This window comes from Rhinoderma darwinii (genome assembly GCF_050947455.1).
Source record: "Rhinoderma darwinii isolate aRhiDar2 chromosome 3 unlocalized genomic scaffold, aRhiDar2.hap1 SUPER_3_unloc_13, whole genome shotgun sequence".
In the NCBI taxonomy this organism is placed as follows: domain Eukaryota; kingdom Metazoa; phylum Chordata; class Amphibia; order Anura; family Rhinodermatidae; genus Rhinoderma; species Rhinoderma darwinii.
This window is the reverse complement of record NW_027461738.1, coordinates 666,912-688,512: the sequence shown is the minus strand read 5'-3', so window position 1 is coordinate 688,512 and position 21,601 is coordinate 666,912. Positions and strand designations below refer to the sequence as shown.

General features: G+C 38.1%; 6 non-coding genes across 6 annotated transcripts; all 6 read left to right on the top strand.

The window, feature by feature from the left end:
- Nucleotides 1-744: 744 nt before the first annotated feature.
- On the top strand, nucleotides 745-826 carry TRNAS-CGA (transfer RNA serine (anticodon CGA)). The gene has a single exon. It is a non-coding gene; the product is annotated as a tRNA-Ser (tRNA).
- A 1,479-nt stretch (nucleotides 827-2,305) lies between these two features.
- TRNAS-CGA (transfer RNA serine (anticodon CGA)) lies at nucleotides 2,306-2,387 on the top strand. The gene has a single exon. It is a non-coding gene; the product is annotated as a tRNA-Ser (tRNA).
- Nucleotides 2,388-12,376: 9,989 nt separating this feature from the next.
- On the top strand, nucleotides 12,377-12,458 carry TRNAS-CGA (transfer RNA serine (anticodon CGA)). The gene has a single exon. It is a non-coding gene; the product is annotated as a tRNA-Ser (tRNA).
- Nucleotides 12,459-17,582: 5,124 nt separating this feature from the next.
- On the top strand, nucleotides 17,583-17,664 carry TRNAS-CGA (transfer RNA serine (anticodon CGA)). Its single transcript has one exon. It is a non-coding gene; the product is annotated as a tRNA-Ser (tRNA).
- Nucleotides 17,665-19,143: 1,479 nt separating this feature from the next.
- TRNAS-CGA (transfer RNA serine (anticodon CGA)) lies at nucleotides 19,144-19,225 on the top strand. The gene has a single exon. It is a non-coding gene; the product is annotated as a tRNA-Ser (tRNA).
- A 1,480-nt stretch (nucleotides 19,226-20,705) lies between these two features.
- Nucleotides 20,706-20,787, top strand: TRNAS-UGA (transfer RNA serine (anticodon UGA)). Its single transcript has one exon. It is a non-coding gene; the product is annotated as a tRNA-Ser (tRNA).
- The last annotated feature ends 814 nt before the right edge of the window (nucleotides 20,788-21,601 follow it).

Genomic DNA, 21,601 nt, shown 5'->3' with positions numbered 1-21,601 from the left:
GGTGGCCCACAGCCCGAGATATGGCTGTTTGAATTGATCCCCCTTCCCTGTAGCTTGAGTTTCACAATGTGTGTGAAGCAGCTTCATGCTGATAGGACAGCATCAGATGCTGAGAGTCAGCTCCACCTCAGGAGAATTGCTGCTGTTACCTCCCAGATGTCTAATAAAGGCTAAATTACATATTTAGAAAATGCTCATAACTTTGCAAATAATAAACATTTTTTTTACTACAAATCACCCTGTAGTTATCAGCAGCAAAGCACCTATTAGACTAGTTAGGAGTTAGGGACCTGATAAACTGGTAACAGAGTCCCTTTAAGAGCTCTTCAAAAGTTTTTCCCACAATGGATGTTAAGCTTACTGGTCTATAATTACTTTGTATTGAACTTACTACTTATAGAAAACTCAATGACATTCATGGGGTCTCTGTCACCAATGAAAAACCCGATAGATTTTTAATCGCCTATAAAGAATTTGATTCATCATATACTTTAGTTATGTAAACTTAAATAATAAACAAGTGAATAAACTAAAGCAACTGATAGCAAGGGACTGCTGAGAATTGAACTCAGGATCTCCTGTTTACTAGACAGGCACTTTAACCAACTAAGCCACAGCACCAAAGCACTTTTCTTCTCACAGTGTCCTACCACACAGCTCAGTTCAGAGCAAAAGACTGATCTCATATTTTAGGCTAGCCCCTTAGGTGTAGTTGCCAGAAGTCTTAACAGTCAGGGTTCATAAGTTGTGATGGCCGAGTGGTTAAGGCGTTGGATTCGAAATCCAATGGGGTCTCCCTGCACAGGTTCAAGTCCTGTTCACAACGTTCTATTTTAAGAAGAGAACTTCCAGAAACATATTAAAGTTTGTCACCTATAGAAAGTGTTATTTTAATTCCATCCTCTTTGTCACTGATTAATTACATTAATAATAGTGGTTCCAGCTGTGCCCCTGGCTTACAACTCTGAAAAGCGAGCAATATTTAGAGTATAAATCACTATAACTACAGCATCCCATTTGTCCAGACTTTTATTTTTCTCTTGATAAATACAAATCAGGTTGGTTGGACAACTTCTGCCCTTAGTAAATCTCTGCTTGCTGTCAATTATAATACTATTTTCTGTCAAATACTCCTGTATATAGTCCCTTAAATGGACTCTGTCACCAGTTTATCAATTCCCAATTTCCTAACTAGCCTAATAGGCGCTATGATGCTGATAACTACAGTGTGATTTGTTGTTTTTTGTTTTAAAAACGTTTATTTGCAAAGTTATGAGCATTTATTTATATATACTAATGTAGCTCTAATAGCCAAATAGGAGATGACTCCTTTTTACTCTGGGCAGCTAATGTTTTCTGTATGACGCTGTCCAATCAGCATACAACTTCTCCCCCTTCCCTGTCCAGCAACACAGTGTGATAATATAGTACACTGCGTCCATTCCCGACTGTGTTTTCAACAGGTGATATCTTAGGTTCTGTCACAGCTAGAACTGTGATTTTGGTGTCTTATGAAAGAGTAGAATCCAGTCTTTCAAATGCCACCAAATCTGCTTTTTTAGGTGGCCCACAGCCCGAGATATGGCTGTTTGAATTGATCCCCCTTCCCTGTAGCTTGAGTTTCACAATGTGTGTGAAGCAGCTTCATGCTGATAGGACAGCATCAGATGCTGAGAGTCAGCTCCACCTCAGGAGAATTGCTGCTGTTACCTCCCAGATGTCTAATAAAGGCTAAATTACATATTTAGAAAATGCTCATAACTTTGCAAATAATAAACATTTTTTTTACTACAAATCACCCTGTAGTTATCAGCAGCAAAGCACCTATTAGACTAGTTAGGAGTTAGGGACCTGATAAACTGGTAACAGAGTCCCTTTAAGAGCTCTTCAAAAGTTTTTCCCACAATGGATGTTAAGCTTACTGGTCTATAATTACTTTGTATTGAACTTACTACTTATAGAAAACTCAATGACATTCATGGGGTCTCTGTCACCAATGAAAAACCCGATAGATTTTTAATCGCCTATAAAGAATTTGATTCATCATATACTTTAGTTATGTAAACTTAAATAATAAACAAGTGAATAAACTAAAGCAACTGATAGCAAGGGACTGCTGAGAATTGAACTCAGGATCTCCTGTTTACTAGACAGGCACTTTAACCAACTAAGCCACAGCACCAAAGCACTTTTCTTCTCACAGTGTCCTACCACACAGCTCAGTTCAGAGCAAAAGACTGATCTCATATTTTAGGCTAGCCCCTTAGGTGTAGTTGCCAGAAGTCTTAACAGTCAGGGTTCATAAGTTGTGATGGCCGAGTGGTTAAGGCGTTGGATTCGAAATCCAATGGGGTCTCCCTGCACAGGTTCAAGTCCTGTTCACAACGTTCTATTTTAAGAAGAGAACTTCCAGAAACATATTAAAGTTTGTCACCTATAGAAAGTGTTATTTTAATTCCATCCTCTTTGTCACTGATTAATTACATTAATAATAGTGGTTCCAGCTGTGCCCCTGGCTTACAACTCTGAAAAGCGAGCAATATTTAGAGTATAAATCACTATAACTACAGCATCCCATTTGTCCAGACTTTTATTTTTCTCTTGATAAATACAAATCAGGTTGGTTGGACAACTTCTGCCCTTAGTAAATCTCTGCTTGCTGTCAATTATAATACTATTTTCTGTCAAATACTCCTGTATATAGTCCCTTAAATGGACTCTGTCACCAGTTTATCAATTCCCAATTTCCTAACTAGCCTAATAGGCGCTATGATGCTGATAACTACAGTGTGATTTGTTGTTTTTTGTTTTAAAAACGTTTATTTGCAAAGTTATGAGCATTTATTTATATATACTAATGTAGCTCTAATAGCCAAATAGGAGATGACTCCTTTTTACTCTGGGCAGCTAATGTTTTCTGTATGACGCTGTCCAATCAGCATACAACTTCTCCCCCTTCCCTGTCCAGCAACACAGTGTGATAATATAGTACACTGCGTCCATTCCCGACTGTGTTTTCAACAGGTGATATCTTAGGTTCTGTCACAGCTAGAACTGTGATTTTGGTGTCTTATGAAAGAGTAGAATCCAGTCTTTCAAATGCCACCAAATCTGCTTTTTTAGGTGGCCCACAGCCCGAGATATGGCTGTTTGAATTGATCCCCCTTCCCTGTAGCTTGAGTTTCACAATGTGTGTGAAGCAGCTTCATGCTGATAGGACAGCATCAGATGCTGAGAGTCAGCTCCACCTCAGGAAAATTGCTGCTGTTACCTCCCAGATGTCTAATAAAGGCTAAATTACATATTTAGAAAATGCTCATAACTTTGCAAATAATAAACATTTCATTTTTTTACTACAAATCACCCTGTAGTTATCAGCAGCAAAGCACCTATTAGACTAGTTAGGAGTTAGGGACCTGATAAACTGGTAACAGAGTCCCTTTAAGAGCTCTTCAAAAGTTTTTCCCACAATGGATGTTAAGCTTACTGGTCTATAATTACTTTGTATTGAACTTACTACTTATAGAATACTGAATGACATTCATGGGGTCTCTGTCACCAATGAAAAACCCGATAGATTTTTAATCGCCTATAAAGAATTTGATTCATCATATACTTTAGTTATGTAAACTTAAATAATAAACAAGTGAATAAACTAAAGCAACTGATAGCAAGGCACTGCTGAGAATTGAACTCAGGATCTCCTGTTTACTAGACAGGCACTTTAACCAACTAAGCCACAGCACCAAAGCACTTTTCTTCTCACGGTGTCCTACCGCACAGCTCAGTTCAGAGCATTTGTCCAGACTTTTATTTTTCTCTTGATAAATACAAATCAGGTTGGTTGGACAACTTCTGCCCTTAGTAAATCTCTGCTTGCTGTCAATTATAATACTATTTTCTGTCAAATACTCCTGTATATAGTCCCTTAAATGGACTCTGTCACCAGTTTATCAATTCCCAATTTCCTAACTAGCCTAATAGGCGCTATGATGCTGATAACTACAGTGTGATTTGTTGTTTTTTGTTTTAAAAACGTTTATTTGCAAAGTTATGAGCATTTATTTATATATACTAATGTAGCTCTAATAGCCAAATAGGAGATGACTCCTTTTTACTCTGGGCAGCTAATGTTTTCTGTATGACGCTGTCCAATCAGCATACAACTTCTCCCCCTTCCCTGTCCAGCAACACAGTGTGATCATATAGTACACTGCGTCCATTCCCGACTGTGTTTTCAACAGGTGATATCTTCGGTTCTGTCACAGCTAGAACTGTGATTTTGGTGTCTTATGAAAGAGTAGAATCCAGTCTTTCAAATGCCACCAAATCTGCTTTTTTAGGTGGCCCACAGCCCGAGATATGGCTGTTTGAATTGATCCCCCTTCCCTGTAGCTTGAGTTTCACAATGTGTGTGAAGCAGCTTCATGCTGATAGGACAGCATCAGATGCTGAGAGTCAGCTCCACCTCAGGAAAATTGCTGCTGTTACCTCCCAGATGTCTAATAAAGGCTAAATTACATATTTAGAAAATGCTCATAACTTTGCAAATAATAAACATTTTTTTACTACAAATCACCCTGTAGTTATCAGCAGCAAAACACCTATTAGACTAGTTAGGAGTTAGGGACCTGATAAACTGGTAACAGAGTCCCTTTAAGAGCTCTTCAAAAGTTTTTCCCACAATGGATGTTAAGCTTACTGGTCTATAATTACTTTGTATTGAACTTACTACTTATAGAATACTCAATGACATTCATGGGGTCTCTGTCACCAATGAAAAACCCGATAGATTTTTAATCGCCTATAAAGAATTTGATTCATCATATACTTTAGTTATGTAAACTTAAATAATAAACAAGTGAATAAACTAAAGCAACTGATAGCAAGGCACTGCTGAGAATTGAACTCAGGATCTCCTGTTTACTAGACAGGCACTTTAACCAACTAAGCCACAGCACCAAAGCACTTTTCTTCTCACGGTGTCCTACCGCACAGCTCAGTTCAGAGCATTTGTCCAGACTTTTATTTTTCTCTTGATAAATACAAATCAGGTTGGTTGGACAACTTCTGCCCTTAGTAAATCTCTGCTTGCTGTCAATTATAATACTATTTTCTGTCAAATACTCCTGTATATAGTCCCTTAAATGGACTCTGTCACCAGTTTATCAATTCCCAATTTCCTAACTAGCCTAATAGGCGCTATGATGCTGATAACTACAGTGTGATTTGTTGTTTTTTGTTTTAAAAACGTTTATTTGCAAAGTTATGAGCATTTATTTATATATACTAATGTAGCTCTAATAGCCAAATAGGAGATGACTCCTTTTTACTCTGGGCAGCTAATGTTTTCTGTATGACGCTGTCCAATCAGCATACAACTTCTCCCCCTTCCCTGTCCAGCAACACAGTGTGATAATATAGTACACTGCGTCCATTCCCGACTGTGTTTTCAACAGGTGATATCTTAGGTTCTGTCACAGCTAGAACTGTGATTTTGGTGTCTTATGAAAGAGTAGAATCCAGTCTTTCAAATGCCACCAAATCTGCTTTTTTAGGTGGCCCACAGCCCGAGATATGGCTGTTTGAATTGATCCCCCTTCCCTGTAGCTTGAGTTTCACAATGTGTGTGAAGCAGCTTCATGCTGATAGGACAGCATCAGATGCTGAGAGTCAGCTCCACCTCAGGAAAATTGCTGCTGTTACCTCCCAGATGTCTAATAAAGGCTAAATTACATATTTAGAAAATGCTCATAACTTTGCAAATAATAAACATTTTTTTACTACAAATCACCCTGTAGTTATCAGCAGCAAAGCACCTATTAGACTAGTTAGGAGTTAGGGACCTGATAAACTGGTAACAGAGTCCCTTTAAGAGCTCTTCAAAAGTTTTTCCCACAATGGATGTTAAGCTTACTGGTCTATAATTACTTTGTATTGAACTTACTACTTATAGAATACTCAATGACATTCATGGGGTCTCTGTCACCAATGAAAAACCCGATAGATTTTTAATCGCCTATAAAGAATTTGATTCATCATATACTTTAGTTATGTAAACTTAAATAATAAACAAGTGAATAAACTAAAGCAACTGATAGCAAGGCACTGCTGAGAATTGAACTCAGGATCTCCTGTTTACTAGACAGGCACTTTAACCAACTAAGCCACAGCACCAAAGCACTTTTCTTCTCACGGTGTCCTACCGCACAGCTCAGTTCAGAGCATTTGTCCAGACTTTTATTTTTCTCTTGATAAATACAAATCAGGTTGGTTGGACAACTTCTGCCCTTAGTAAATCTCTGCTTGCTGTCAATTATAATACTATTTTCTGTCAAATACTCCTGTATATAGTCCCTTAAATGGACTCTGTCACCAGTTTATCAATTCCCAATTTCCTAACTAGCCTAATAGGCGCTATGATGCTGATAACTACAGTGTGATTTGTTGTTTTTTGTTTTAAAAACGTTTATTTGCAAAGTTATGAGCATTTATTTATATATACTAATGTAGCTCTAATAGCCAAATAGGAGATGACTCCTTTTTACTCTGGGCAGCTAATGTTTTCTGTATGACGCTGTCCAATCAGCATACAACTTCTCCCCCTTCCCTGTCCAGCAACACAGTGTGATAATATAGTACACTGCGTCCATTCCCGACTGTGTTTTCAACAGGTGATATCTTAGGTTCTGTCACAGCTAGAACTGTGATTTTGGTGTCTTATGAAAGAGTAGAATCCAGTCTTTCAAATGCCACCAAATCTGCTTTTTTAGGTGGCCCACAGCCCGAGATATGGCTGTTTGAATTGATCCCCCTTCCCTGTAGCTTGAGTTTCACAATGTGTGTGAAGCAGCTTCATGCTGATAGGACAGCATCAGATGCTGAGAGTCAGCTCCACCTCAGGAAAATTGCTGCTGTTACCTCCCAGATGTCTAATAAAGGCTAAATTACATATTTAGAAAATGCTCATAACTTTGCAAATAATAAACATTTTTTTACTACAAATCACCCTGTAGTTATCAGCAGCAAAGCACCTATTAGACTAGTTAGGAGTTAGGGACCTGATAAACTGGTAACAGAGTCCCTTTAAGAGCTCTTCAAAAGTTTTTCCCACAATGGATGTTAAGCTTACTGGTCTATAATTACTTTGTATTGAACTTACTACTTATAGAATACTCAATGACATTCATGGGGTCTCTGTCACCAATGAAAAACCCGATAGATTTTTAATCGCCTATAAAGAATTTGATTCATCATATACTTTAGTTATGTAAACTTAAATAATAAACTAGTGAATAAACTAAAGCAACTGATAGCAAGGCACTGCTGAGAATTGAACTCAGGATCTCCTGTTTACTAGACAGGCACTTTAACCAACTAAGCCACAGCACCAAAGCACTTTTCTTCTCACGGTGTCCTACCGCACAGCTCAGTTCAGAGCATTTGTCCAGACTTTTATTTTTCTCTTGATAAATACAAATCAGGTTGGTTGGACAACTTCTGCCCTTAGTAAATCTCTGCTTGCTGTCAATTATAATACTATTTTCTGTCAAATACTCCTGTATATAGTCCCTTAAATGGACTCTGTCACCAGTTTATCAATTCCCAATTTCCTAACTAGCCTAATAGGCGCTATGATGCTGATAACTACAGTGTGATTTGTTGTTTTTTGTTTTAAAATCGTTTATTTGCAAAGTTATGAGCATTTATTTATATATACTAATGTAGCTCTAATAGCCAAATAGGAGATGACTCCTTTTTACTCTGGGCAGCTAATGTTTTCTGTATGACGCTGTCCAATCAGCATACAACTTCTCCCCCTTCCCTGTCCAGCAACACAGTGTGATCATATAGTACACTGCGTCCATTCCCGACTGTGTTTTCAACAGGTGATATCTTCGGTTCTGTCACAGCTAGAACTGTGATTTTGGTGTCTTATGAAAGAGCAGAATCCAGTCTTTCAAATGCCACCAAATCTGCTTTTTTAGGTGGCCCACAGCCCGAGATATGGCTGTTTGAATTGATCCCCCTTCCCTGTAGCTTGAGTTTCACAATGTGTGTGAAGCAGCTTCATGCTGATAGGACAGCATCAGATGCTGAGAGTCAGCTCCACCTCAGGAAAATTGCTGCTGTTACCTCCCAGATGTCTAATAAAGGCTAAATTACATATTTAGAAAATGCTCATAACTTTGCAAATAATAAACATTTTTTTACTACAAATCACCCTGTAGTTATCAGCAGCAAAACACCTATTAGACTAGTTAGGAGTTAGGGACCTGATAAACTGGTAACAGAGTCCCTTTAAGAGCTCTTCAAAAGTTTTTCCCACAATGGATGTTAAGCTTACTGGTCTATAATTACTTTGTATTGAACTTACTACTTATAGAATACTCAATGACATTCATGGGGTCTCTGTCACCAATGAAAAACCCGATAGATTTTTAATCGCCTATAAAGAATTTGATTCATCATATACTTTAGTTATGTAAACTTAAATAATAAACAAGTGAATAAACTAAAGCAACTGATAGCAAGGCACTGCTGAGAATTGAACTCAGGATCTCCTGTTTACTAGACAGGCACTTTAACCAACTAAGCCACAGCACCAAAGCACTTTTCTTCTCACGGTGTCCTACCGCACAGCTCAGTTCAGAGCATTTGTCCAGACTTTTATTTTTCTCTTGATAAATACAAATCAGGTTGGTTGGACAACTTCTGCCCTTAGTAAATCTCTGCTTGCTGTCAATTATAATACTATTTTCTGTCAAATACTCCTGTATATAGTCCCTTAAATGGACTCTGTCACCAGTTTATCAATTCCCAATTTCCTAACTAGCCTAATAGGCGCTATGATGCTGATAACTACAGTGTGATTTGTTGTTTTTTGTTTTAAAAACGTTTATTTGCAAAGTTATGAGCATTTATTTATATATACTAATGTAGCTCTAATAGCCAAATAGGAGATGACTCCTTTTTACTCTGGGCAGCTAATGTTTTCTGTATGACGCTGTCCAATCAGCATACAACTTCTCCCCCTTCCCTGTCCAGCAACACAGTGTGATAATATAGTACACTGCGTCCATTCCCGACTGTGTTTTCAACAGGTGATATCTTAGGTTCTGTCACAGCTAGAACTGTGATTTTGGTGTCTTATGAAAGAGTAGAATCCAGTCTTTCAAATGCCACCAAATCTGCTTTTTTAGGTGGCCCACAGCCCGAGATATGGCTGTTTGAATTGATCCCCCTTCCCTGTAGCTTGAGTTTCACAATGTGTGTGAAGCAGCTTCATGCTGATAGGACAGCATCAGATGCTGAGAGTCAGCTCCACCTCAGGAAAATTGCTGCTGTTACCTCCCAGATGTCTAATAAAGGCTAAATTACATATTTAGAAAATGCTCATAACTTTGCAAATAATAAACATTTTTTTACTACAAATCACCCTGTAGTTATCAGCAGCAAAGCACCTATTAGACTAGTTAGGAGTTAGGGACCTGATAAACTGGTAACAGAGTCCCTTTAAGAGCTCTTCAAAAGTTTTTCCCACAATGGATGTTAAGCTTACTGGTCTATAATTACTTTGTATTGAACTTACTACTTATAGAATACTCAATGACATTCATGGGGTCTCTGTCACCAATGAAAAACCCGATAGATTTTTAATCGCCTATAAAGAATTTGATTCATCATATACTTTAGTTATGTAAACTTAAATAATAAACAAGTGAATAAACTAAAGCAACTGATAGCAAGGCACTGCTGAGAATTGAACTCAGGATCTCCTGTTTACTAGACAGGCACTTTAACCAACTAAGCCACAGCACCAAAGCACTTTTCTTCTCACGGTGTCCTACCGCACAGCTCAGTTCAGAGCATTTGTCCAGACTTTTATTTTTCTCTTGATAAATACAAATCAGGTTGGTTGGACAACTTCTGCCCTTAGTAAATCTCTGCTTGCTGTCAATTATAATACTATTTTCTGTCAAATACTCCTGTATATAGTCCCTTAAATGGACTCTGTCACCAGTTTATCAATTCCCAATTTCCTAACTAGCCTAATAGGCGCTATGATGCTGATAACTACAGTGTGATTTGTTGTTTTTTGTTTTAAAAACGTTTATTTGCAAAGTTATGAGCATTTATTTATATATACTAATGTAGCTCTAATAGCCAAATAGGAGATGACTCCTTTTTACTCTGGGCAGCTAATGTTTTCTGTATGACGCTGTCCAATCAGCATACAACTTCTCCCCCTTCCCTGTCCAGCAACACAGTGTGATAATATAGTACACTGCGTCCATTCCCGACTGTGTTTTCAACAGGTGATATCTTAGGTTCTGTCACAGCTAGAACTGTGATTTTGGTGTCTTATGAAAGAGTAGAATCCAGTCTTTCAAATGCCACCAAATCTGCTTTTTTAGGTGGCCCACAGCCCGAGATATGGCTGTTTGAATTGATCCCCCTTCCCTGTAGCTTGAGTTTCACAATGTGTGTGAAGCAGCTTCATGCTGATAGGACAGCATCAGATGCTGAGAGTCAGCTCCACCTCAGGAAAATTGCTGCTGTTACCTCCCAGATGTCTAATAAAGGCTAAATTACATATTTAGAAAATGCTCATAACTTTGCAAATAATAAACATTTTTTTACTACAAATCACCCTGTAGTTATCAGCAGCAAAGCACCTATTAGACTAGTTAGGAGTTAGGGACCTGATAAACTGGTAACAGAGTCCCTTTAAGAGCTCTTCAAAAGTTTTTCCCACAATGGATGTTAAGCTTACTGGTCTATAATTACTTTGTATTGAACTTACTACTTATAGAATACTCAATGACATTCATGGGGTCTCTGTCACCAATGAAAAACCCGATAGATTTTTAATCGCCTATAAAGAATTTGATTCATCATATACTTTAGTTATGTAAACTTAAATAATAAACTAGTGAATAAACTAAAGCAACTGATAGCAAGGCACTGCTGAGAATTGAACTCAGGATCTCCTGTTTACTAGACAGGCACTTTAACCAACTAAGCCACAGCACCAAAGCACTTTTCTTCTCACGGTGTCCTACCGCACAGCTCAGTTCAGAGCATTTGTCCAGACTTTTATTTTTCTCTTGATAAATACAAATCAGGTTGGTTGGACAACTTCTGCCCTTAGTAAATCTCTGCTTGCTGTCAATTATAATACTATTTTCTGTCAAATACTCCTGTATATAGTCCCTTAAATGGACTCTGTCACCAGTTTATCAATTCCCAATTTCCTAACTAGCCTAATAGGCGCTATGATGCTGATAACTACAGTGTGATTTGTTGTTTTTTGTTTTAAAATCGTTTATTTGCAAAGTTATGAGCATTTATTTATATATACTAATGTAGCTCTAATAGCCAAATAGGAGATGACTCCTTTTTACTCTGGGCAGCTAATGTTTTCTGTATGACGCTGTCCAATCAGCATACAACTTCTCCCCCTTCCCTGTCCAGCAACACAGTGTGATCATATAGTACACTGCGTCCATTCCCGACTGTGTTTTCAACAGGTGATATCTTCGGTTCTGTCACAGCTAGAACTGTGATTTTGGTGTCTTATGAAAGAGCAGAATCCAGTCTTTCAAATGCCACCAAATCTGCTTTTTTAGGTGGCCCACAGCCCGAGATATGGCTGTTTGAATTGATCCCCCTTCCCTGTAGCTTGAGTTTCACAATGTGTGTGAAGCAGCTTCATGCTGATAGGACAGCATCAGATGCTGAGAGTCAGCTCCACCTCAGGAGAATTGCTGCTGTTACCTCCCAGATGTCTAATAAAGGCTAAATTACATATTTAGAAAATGCTCATAACTTTGCAAATAATAAACATTTTTTTTACTACAAATCACCCTGTAGTTATCAGCAGCAAAGCACCTATTAGACTAGTTAGGAGTTAGGGACCTGATAAACTGGTAACAGAGTCCCTTTAAGAGCTCTTCAAAAGTTTTTCCCACAATGGATGTTAAGCTTACTGGTCTATAATTACTTTGTATTGAACTTACTACTTATAGAAAACTCAATGACATTCATGGGGTCTCTGTCACCAATGAAAAACCCGATAGATTTTTAATCGCCTATAAAGAATTTGATTCATCATATACTTTCGTTATGTAAACTTAAATAATAAACAAGTGAATAAACTAAAGCAACTGACAGCAAGGCACTGCTGAGAATTGAACTCAGGATCTCCTGTTTACTAGACAGGCACTTTAACCAACTAAGCCACAGCACCAAAGCACTTTTCTTCTCACGGTGTCCTACCACACAGCTCAGTTCAGAGCAAAAGACTGATCTCAAATTTTAGGCTAGCCCCTTAGGTGTAGTTGCCAGAAGTCTTAACAGTCAGGGTACATAAGTTGTGATGGCCGAGTGGTTAAGGCGTTGGATTCGAAATCCAATGGGGTCTCCCTGCACAGGTTCAAGTCCTGTTCACAACGTTCTATTTTAAGAAGAGAACTTCCAGAAACATATTAAAGTTTGTCACCTATAGAAAGAGTTATTTTAATTCCATCCTCTTTGTCACTGATTAATTACATTAATAATAGTGGTTCCAGCTGTGCCCCTGGCTTACAACTCTGAAAAGCGAGCAATATTTAGAGTATAAATCACTATAACTACAGCATCCCATTTGTCCAGACTTTTATTTTTCTCTTGATAAATACAAATCAGGTTGGTTGGACAACTTCTGCCCTTAGTAAATCTCTGCTTGCTGTCAATTATAATACTATTTTCTGTCAAATACTCCTGTATATAGTCCCTTAAATGGACTCTGTCACCAGTTTATCAATTCCCAATTTCCTAACTAGCCTAATAGGCGCTATGATGCTGATAACTACAGTGTGATTTGTTGTTTTTTGTTTTAAAAACGTTTATTTGCAAAGTTATGAGCATTTATTTATATATACTAATGTAGCTCTAATAGCCAAATAGGAGATGACTCCTTTTTACTCTGGGCAGCTAATGTTTTCTGTATGACGCTGTCCAATCAGCATACAACTTCTCCCCCTTCCCTGTCCAGCAACACAGTGTGATCATATAGTACACTGCGTCCATTCCCGACTGTGTTTTCAACAGGTGATATCTTCGGTTCTGTCACAGCTAGAACTGTGATTTTGGTGTCTTATGAAAGAGTAGAATCCAGTCTTTCAAATGCCACCAAATCTGCTTTTTTAGGTGGCCCACAGCCCGAGATATGGCTGTTTGAATTGATCCCCCTTCCCTGTAGCTTGAGTTTCACAATGTGTGTGAAGCAGCTTCATGCTGATAGGACAGCATCAGATGCTGAGAGTCAGCTCCACCTCAGGAAAATTGCTGCTGTTACCTCCCAGATGTCTAATAAAGGCTAAATTACATATTTAGAAAATGCTCATAACTTTGCAAATAATAAACATTTTTTTACTACAAATCACCCTGTAGTTATCAGCAGCAAAACACCTATTAGACTAGTTAGGAGTTAGGGACCTGATAAACTGGTAACAGAGTCCCTTTAAGAGCTCTTCAAAAGTTTTTCCCACAATGGATGTTAAGCTTACTGGTCTATAATTACTTTGTATTGAACTTACTACTTATAGAATACTCAATGACATTCATGGGGTCTCTGTCACCAATGAAAAACCCGATAGATTTTTAATCGCCTATAAAGAATTTGATTCATCATATACTTTAGTTATGTAAACTTAAATAATAAACAAGTGAATAAACTAAAGCAACTGATAGCAAGGCACTGCTGAGAATTGAACTCAGGATCTCCTGTTTACTAGACAGGCACTTTAACCAACTAAGCCACAGCACCAAAGCACTTTTCTTCTCACGGTGTCCTACCGCACAGCTCAGTTCAGAGCATTTGTCCAGACTTTTATTTTTCTCTTGATAAATACAAATCAGGTTGGTTGGACAACTTCTGCCCTTAGTAAATCTCTGCTTGCTGTCAATTATAATACTATTTTCTGTCAAATACTCCTGTATATAGTCCCTTAAATGGACTCTGTCACCAGTTTATCAATTCCCAATTTCCTAACTAGCCTAATAGGCGCTATGATGCTGATAACTACAGTGTGATTTGTTGTTTTTTGTTTTAAAAACGTTTATTTGCAAAGTTATGAGCATTTATTTATATATACTAATGTAGCTCTAATAGCCAAATAGGAGATGACTCCTTTTTACTCTGGGCAGCTAATGTTTTCTGTATGACGCTGTCCAATCAGCATACAACTTCTCCCCCTTCCCTGTCCAGCAACACAGTGTGATAATATAGTACACTGCGTCCATTCCCGACTGTGTTTTCAACAGGTGATATCTTAGGTTCTGTCACAGCTAGAACTGTGATTTTGGTGTCTTATGAAAGAGTAGAATCCAGTCTTTCAAATGCCACCAAATCTGCTTTTTTAGGTGGCCCACAGCCCGAGATATGGCTGTTTGAATTGATCCCCCTTCCCTGTAGCTTGAGTTTCACAATGTGTGTGAAGCAGCTTCATGCTGATAGGACAGCATCAGATGCTGAGAGTCAGCTCCACCTCAGGAAAATTGCTGCTGTTACCTCCCAGATGTCTAATAAAGGCTAAATTACATATTTAGAAAATGCTCATAACTTTGCAAATAATAAACATTTTTTTACTACAAATCACCCTGTAGTTATCAGCAGCAAAGCACCTATTAGACTAGTTAGGAGTTAGGGACCTGATAAACTGGTAACAGAGTCCCTTTAAGAGCTCTTCAAAAGTTTTTCCCACAATGGATGTTAAGCTTACTGGTCTATAATTACTTTGTATTGAACTTACTACTTATAGAATACTCAATGACATTCATGGGGTCTCTGTCACCAATGAAAAACCCGATAGATTTTTAATCGCCTATAAAGAATTTGATTCATCATATACTTTAGTTATGTAAACTTAAATAATAAACAAGTGAATAAACTAAAGCAACTGATAGCAAGGCACTGCTGAGAATTGAACTCAGGATCTCCTGTTTACTAGACAGGCACTTTAACCAACTAAGCCACAGCACCAAAGCACTTTTCTTCTCACGGTGTCCTACCGCACAGCTCAGTTCAGAGCATTTGTCCAGACTTTTATTTTTCTCTTGATAAATACAAATCAGGTTGGTTGGACAACTTCTGCCCTTAGTAAATCTCTGCTTGCTGTCAATTATAATACTATTTTCTGTCAAATACTCCTGTATATAGTCCCTTAAATGGACTCTGTCACCAGTTTATCAATTCCCAATTTCCTAACTAGCCTAATAGGCGCTATGATGCTGATAACTACAGTGTGATTTGTTGTTTTTTGTTTTAAAAACGTTTATTTGCAAAGTTATGAGCATTTATTTATATATACTAATGTAGCTCTAATAGCCAAATAGGAGATGACTCCTTTTTACTCTGGGCAGCTAATGTTTTCTGTATGACGCTGTCCAATCAGCATACAACTTCTCCCCCTTCCCTGTCCAGCAACACAGTGTGATAATATAGTACACTGCGTCCATTCCCGACTGTGTTTTCAACAGGTGATATCTTAGGTTCTGTCACAGCTAGAACTGTGATTTTGGTGTCTTATGAAAGAGTAGAATCCAGTCTTTCAAATGCCACCAAATCTGCTTTTTTAGGTGGCCCACAGCCCGAGATATGGCTGTTTGAATTGATCCCCCTTCCCTGTAGCTTGAGTTTCACAATGTGTGTGAAGCAGCTTCATGCTGATAGGACAGCATCAGATGCTGAGAGTCAGCTCCACCTCAGGAAAATTGCTGCTGTTACCTCCCAGATGTCTAATAAAGGCTAAATTACATATTTAGAAAATGCTCATAACTTTGCAAATAATAAACATTTTTTTACTACAAATCACCCTGTAGTTATCAGCAGCAAAGCACCTATTAGACTAGTTAGGAGTTAGGGACCTGATAAACTGGTAACAGAGTCCCTTTAAGAGCTCTTCAAAAGTTTTTCCCACAATGGATGTTAAGCTTACTGGTCTATAATTACTTTGTATTGAACTTACTACTTATAGAATACTCAATGACATTCATGGGGTCTCTGTCACCAATGAAAAACCCGATAGATTTTTAATCGCCTATAAAGAATTTGATTCATCATATACTTTAGTTATGTAAACTTAAATAATAAACTAGTGAATAAACTAAAGCAACTGATAGCAAGGCACTGCTGAGAATTGAACTCAGGATCTCCTGTTTACTAGACAGGCACTTTAACCAACTAAGCCACAGCACCAAAGCACTTTTCTTCTCACGGTGTCCTACCGCACAGCTCAGTTCAGAGCATTTGTCCAGACTTTTATTTTTCTCTTGATAAATACAAATCAGGTTGGTTGGACAACTTCTGCCCTTAGTAAATCTCTGCTTGCTGTCAATTATAATACTATTTTCTGTCAAATACTCCTGTATATAGTCCCTTAAATGGACTCTGTCACCAGTTTATCAATTCCCAATTTCCTAACTAGCCTAATAGGCGCTATGATGCTGATAACTACAGTGTGATTTGTTGTTTTTTGTTTTAAAATCGTTTATTTGCAAAGTTATGAGCATTTATTTATATATACTAATGTAGCTCTAATAGCCAAATAGGAGATGACTCCTTTTTACTCTGGGCAGCTAATGTTTTCTGTATGACGCTGTCCAATCAGCATACAACTTCTCCCCCTTCCCTGTCCAGCAACACAGTGTGATCATATAGTACACTGCGTCCATTCCCGACTGTGTTTTCAACAGGTGATATCTTCGGTTCTGTCACAGCTAGAACTGTGATTTTGGTGTCTTATGAAAGAGCAGAATCCAGTCTTTCAAATGCCACCAAATCTGCTTTTTTAGGTGGCCCACAGCCCGAGATATGGCTGTTTGAATTGATCCCCCTTCCCTGTAGCTTGAGTTTCACAATGTGTGTGAAGCAGCTTCATGCTGATAGGACAGCATCAGATGCTGAGAGTCAGCTCCACCTCAGGAGAATTGCTGCTGTTACCTCCCAGATGTCTAATAAAGGCTAAATTACATATTTAGAAAATGCTCATAACTTTGCAAATAATAAACATTTTTTTTACTACAAATCACCCTGTAGTTATCAGCAGCAAAGCACCTATTAGACTAGTTAGGAGTTAGGGACCTGATAAACTGGTAACAGAGTCCCTTTAAGAGCTCTTCAAAAGTTTTTCCCACAATGGATGTTAAGCTTACTGGTCTATAATTACTTTGTATTGAACTTACTACTTATAGAAAACTCAATGACATTCATGGGGTCTCTGTCACCAATGAAAAACCCGATAGATTTTTAATCGCCTATAAAGAATTTGATTCATCATATACTTTCGTTATGTAAACTTAAATAATAAACAAGTGAATAAACTAAAGCAACTGACAGCAAGGCACTGCTGAGAATTGAACTCAGGATCTCCTGTTTACTAGACAGGCACTTTAACCAACTAAGCCACAGCACCAAAGCACTTTTCTTCTCACGGTGTCCTACCACACAGCTCAGTTCAGAGCAAAAGACTGATCTCAAATTTTAGGCTAGCCCCTTAGGTGTAGTTGCCAGAAGTCTTAACAGTCAGGGTACATAAGTTGTGATGGCCGAGTGGTTAAGGCGTTGGATTCGAAATCCAATGGGGTCTCCCTGCACAGGTTCAAGTCCTGTTCACAACGTTCTATTTTAAGAAGAGAACTTCCAGAAACATATTAAAGTTTGTCACCTATAGAAAGAGTTATTTTAATTCCATCCTCTTTGTCACTGATTAATTACATTAATAATAGTGGTTCCAGCTGTGCCCCTGGCTTACAACTCTGAAAAGCGAGCAATATTTAGAGTATAAATCACTATAACTACAGCATCCCATTTGTCCAGACTTTTATTTTTCTCTTGATAAATACAAATCAGGTTGGTTGGACAACTTCTGCCCTTAGTAAATCTCTGCTTGCTGTCAATTATAATACTATTTTCTGTCAAATACTCCTGTATATAGTCCCTTAAATGGACTCTGTCACCAGTTTATCAATTCCCAATTTCCTAACTAGCCTAATAGGCGCTATGATGCTGATAACTACAGTGTGATTTGTTGTTTTTTGTTTTAAAAACGTTTATTTGCAAAGTTATGAGCATTTATTTATATATACTAATGTAGCTCTAATAGCCAAATAGGAGATGACTCCTTTTTACTCTGGGCAGCTAATGTTTTCTGTATGACGCTGTCCAATCAGCATACAACTTCTCCCCCTTCCCTGTCCAGCAACACAGTGTGATCATATAGTACACTGCGTCCATTCCCGACTGTGTTTTCAACAGGTGATATCTTCGGTTCTGTCACAGCTAGAACTGTGATTTTGGTGTCTTATGAAAGAGTAGAATCCAGTCTTTCAAATGCCACCAAATCTGCTTTTTTAGGTGGCCCACAGCCCGAGATATGGCTGTTTGAATTGATCCCCCTTCCCTGTAGCTTGAGTTTCACAATGTGTGTGAAGCAGCTTCATGCTGATAGGACAGCATCAGATGCTGAGAGTCAGCTCCACCTCAGGAGAATTGCTGCTGTTACCTCCCAGATGTCTAATAAAGGCTAAATTACATATTTAGAAAATGCTCATAACTTTGCAAATAATAAACATTTTTTTTACTACAAATCACCCTGTAGTTATCAGCAGCAAAGCACCTATTAGACTAGTTAGGAGTTAGGGACCTGATAAACTGGTAACAGAGTCCCTTTAAGAGCTCTTCAAAAGTTTTTCCCACAATGGATGTTAAGCTTACTGGTCTATAATTACTTTGTATTGAACTTACTACTTATAGAAAACTCAATGACATTCATGGGGTCTCTGTCACCAATGAAAAACCCGATAGATTTTTAATCGCCTATAAAGAATTTGATTCATCATATACTTTCGTTATGTAAACTTAAATAATAAACAAGTGAATAAACTAAAGCAACTGATAGCAAGGCACTGCTGAGAATTGAACTCAGGATCTCCTGTTTACTAGACAGGCACTTTAACCAACTAAGCCACAGCACCAAAGCACTTTTCTTCTCACGGTGTCCTACCACACAGCTCAGTTCAGAGCAAAAGACTGATCTCAAATTTTAGGCTAGCCCCTTAGGTGTAGTTGCCAGAAGTCTTAACAGTCAGGGTACATAAGTTGTGATGGCCGAGTGGTTAAGGCGTTGGATTCGAAATCCAATGGGGTCTCCCTGCACAGGTTCAAGTCCTGTTCACAACGTTCTATTTTAAGAAGAGAACTTCCAGAAACATATTAAAGTTTGTCACCTATAGAAAGAGTTATTTTAATTCCATCCTCTTTGTCACTGATTAATTACATTAATAATAGTGGTTCCAGCTGTGCCCCTGGCTTACAACTCTGAAAAGCGAGCAATATTTAGAGTATAAATCACTATAACTACAGCATCCCATTTGTCCAGACTTTTATTTTTCTCTTGATAAATACAAATCAGGTTGGTTGGACAACTTCTGCCCTTAGTAAATCTCTGCTTGCTGTCAATTATAATACTATTTTCTGTCAAATACTCCTGTATATAGTCCCTTAAATGGACTCTGTCACCAGTTTATCAATTCCCAATTTCCTAACTAGCCTAATAGGCGCTATGATGCTGATAACTACAGTGTGATTTGTTGTTTTTTGTTTTAAAAACGTTTATTTGCAAAGTTATGAGCATTTATTTATATATACTAATGTAGCTCTAATAGCCAAATAGGAGATGACTCCTTTTCACTCTGGGCAGCTAATGTTTTCTGTATGACGCTGTCCAATCAGCATACAACTTCTCCCCCTTCCCTGTCCAGCAACACAGTGTGATCATATAGTACACTGCGTCCATTCCCGACTGTGTTTTCAACAGGTGATATCTTCGGTTCTGTCACAGCTAGAACTGTGATTTTGGTGTCTTATGAAAGAGTAGAATCCAGTCTTTCAAATGCCACAAAAATCTGCTTTTTTAGGTGGCCCACAGCCCGAGATATGGCTGTTTGAATTGATCCCCCTTCCCTGTAGCTTGAGTTTCACAATGTGTGTGAAGCAGCTTCATGCTGATAGGACAGCATCAGATGCTGAGAGTCAGCTCCACCTCAGGAGAATTGCTGCTGTTACCTCCCAGATGTCTAATAAAGGCTAAATTACATATTTAGAAAATGCTCATAACTTTGCAAATAATAAACATTTTTTTTACTACAAATCACCCTGTAGTTATCAGCAGCAAAGCACCTATTAGACTAGTTAGGAGTTAGGGACCTGATAAACTGGTAACATAGTCCCTTTAAAAGCTCTTCAAAAGTTTTTCCCACAATGGATGTTAAGCTTACTGGTCTATAATTACTTTGTATTGAACTTACTACTTATAGAAAACTCAATGACATTCATGGGGTCTCTGTCACCAATGAAAAACCCGATAGATTTTTAATCGCCTATAAAGAATTTGATTCATCATATACTTTAGTTATGTAAACTTAAATAATAAAAAAGTGAATAAACTAAAGCAACAAATAGCAAGGCACTGCTGAGATTTGAACTCAGGAGCTCCTGTTTACTAGACAGGCGCTTTAACCAACTAAGCCACAGCACCAAAGCACTTTTCTTCTCACGGTGTTCTACCACACAGCTCAGTTCAGAGCAAAAGACTGATCTCATATTTTAGGCTAGCCCCTTAGGTGTAGTTGCCAGAAGTCTTAACAGTCAGGGTACATAAGTTGTGATGGCCGAGTGGTTAAGGCGTTGGATTTGAAATCCAATGGGGTCTCCCTGCACAGGTTCAAGTCCTGTTCACAACGTTCTATTTTAAGAAGAGAACTTCCAGAAACATATTAAAGTTTGTCACCTATAGAAAGAGTTATTTTAATTCCATCCTCTTTATCACTGATTAATTACATTAATAATAGTGGTTCCAGCTGTGCCCCTGGCTTACAACTCTGAAAAGCGAGCAATATTTAGAGTATAAATCACTATAACTTCAGCATCCCATTTGTCCAGACTTTTATTTTCCTCTTGATAAAAACAAATCAGGTTGGTTGGACAACTTCTGTCCTTAGTAAATCTCTGCTTGCTGTCAATTATAATACTATTTTCTGTCACATACTCCTGTATATAGTCCCTTAAATGGACTCTGTCACCAGTTTATCAATTCCCAATTTCCTAACTAGCCTAATAGGCGCTATGATGCTGATAACTACAGTGTGATTTGTTGTTTTTTGTTTTAAAAACGTTTATTTGCAAAGTTATGAGCATTTATTTATATATACTAATGTAGCTCTAATAGCCAAATAGGAGATGACTCCTTTTTACTCTGGGCAGCTAATGTTTTCTGTATGACGCTGTCCAATCAGCATACAACTTCTCCCCCTTCCCTGTCCAGCAACACAGTGTGATCATATAGTACACTGCGTCCATTCCCGACTGTGTTTTCAACAGTTGATATCTTCGGTTCTGTCACAGCTAGAACTATGATTTTGGTGTCTTATGAAAGAGTAGAATCCAGTCTTTCAAATGCCACCAAATCTGCTTTTTTTAGGTGGCCCACAGCCCGAGATATGGCTGTTTGAATTGATCCCCCTTCCCTGTAGCTTGAGTTTCACAATGTGTGTGAAG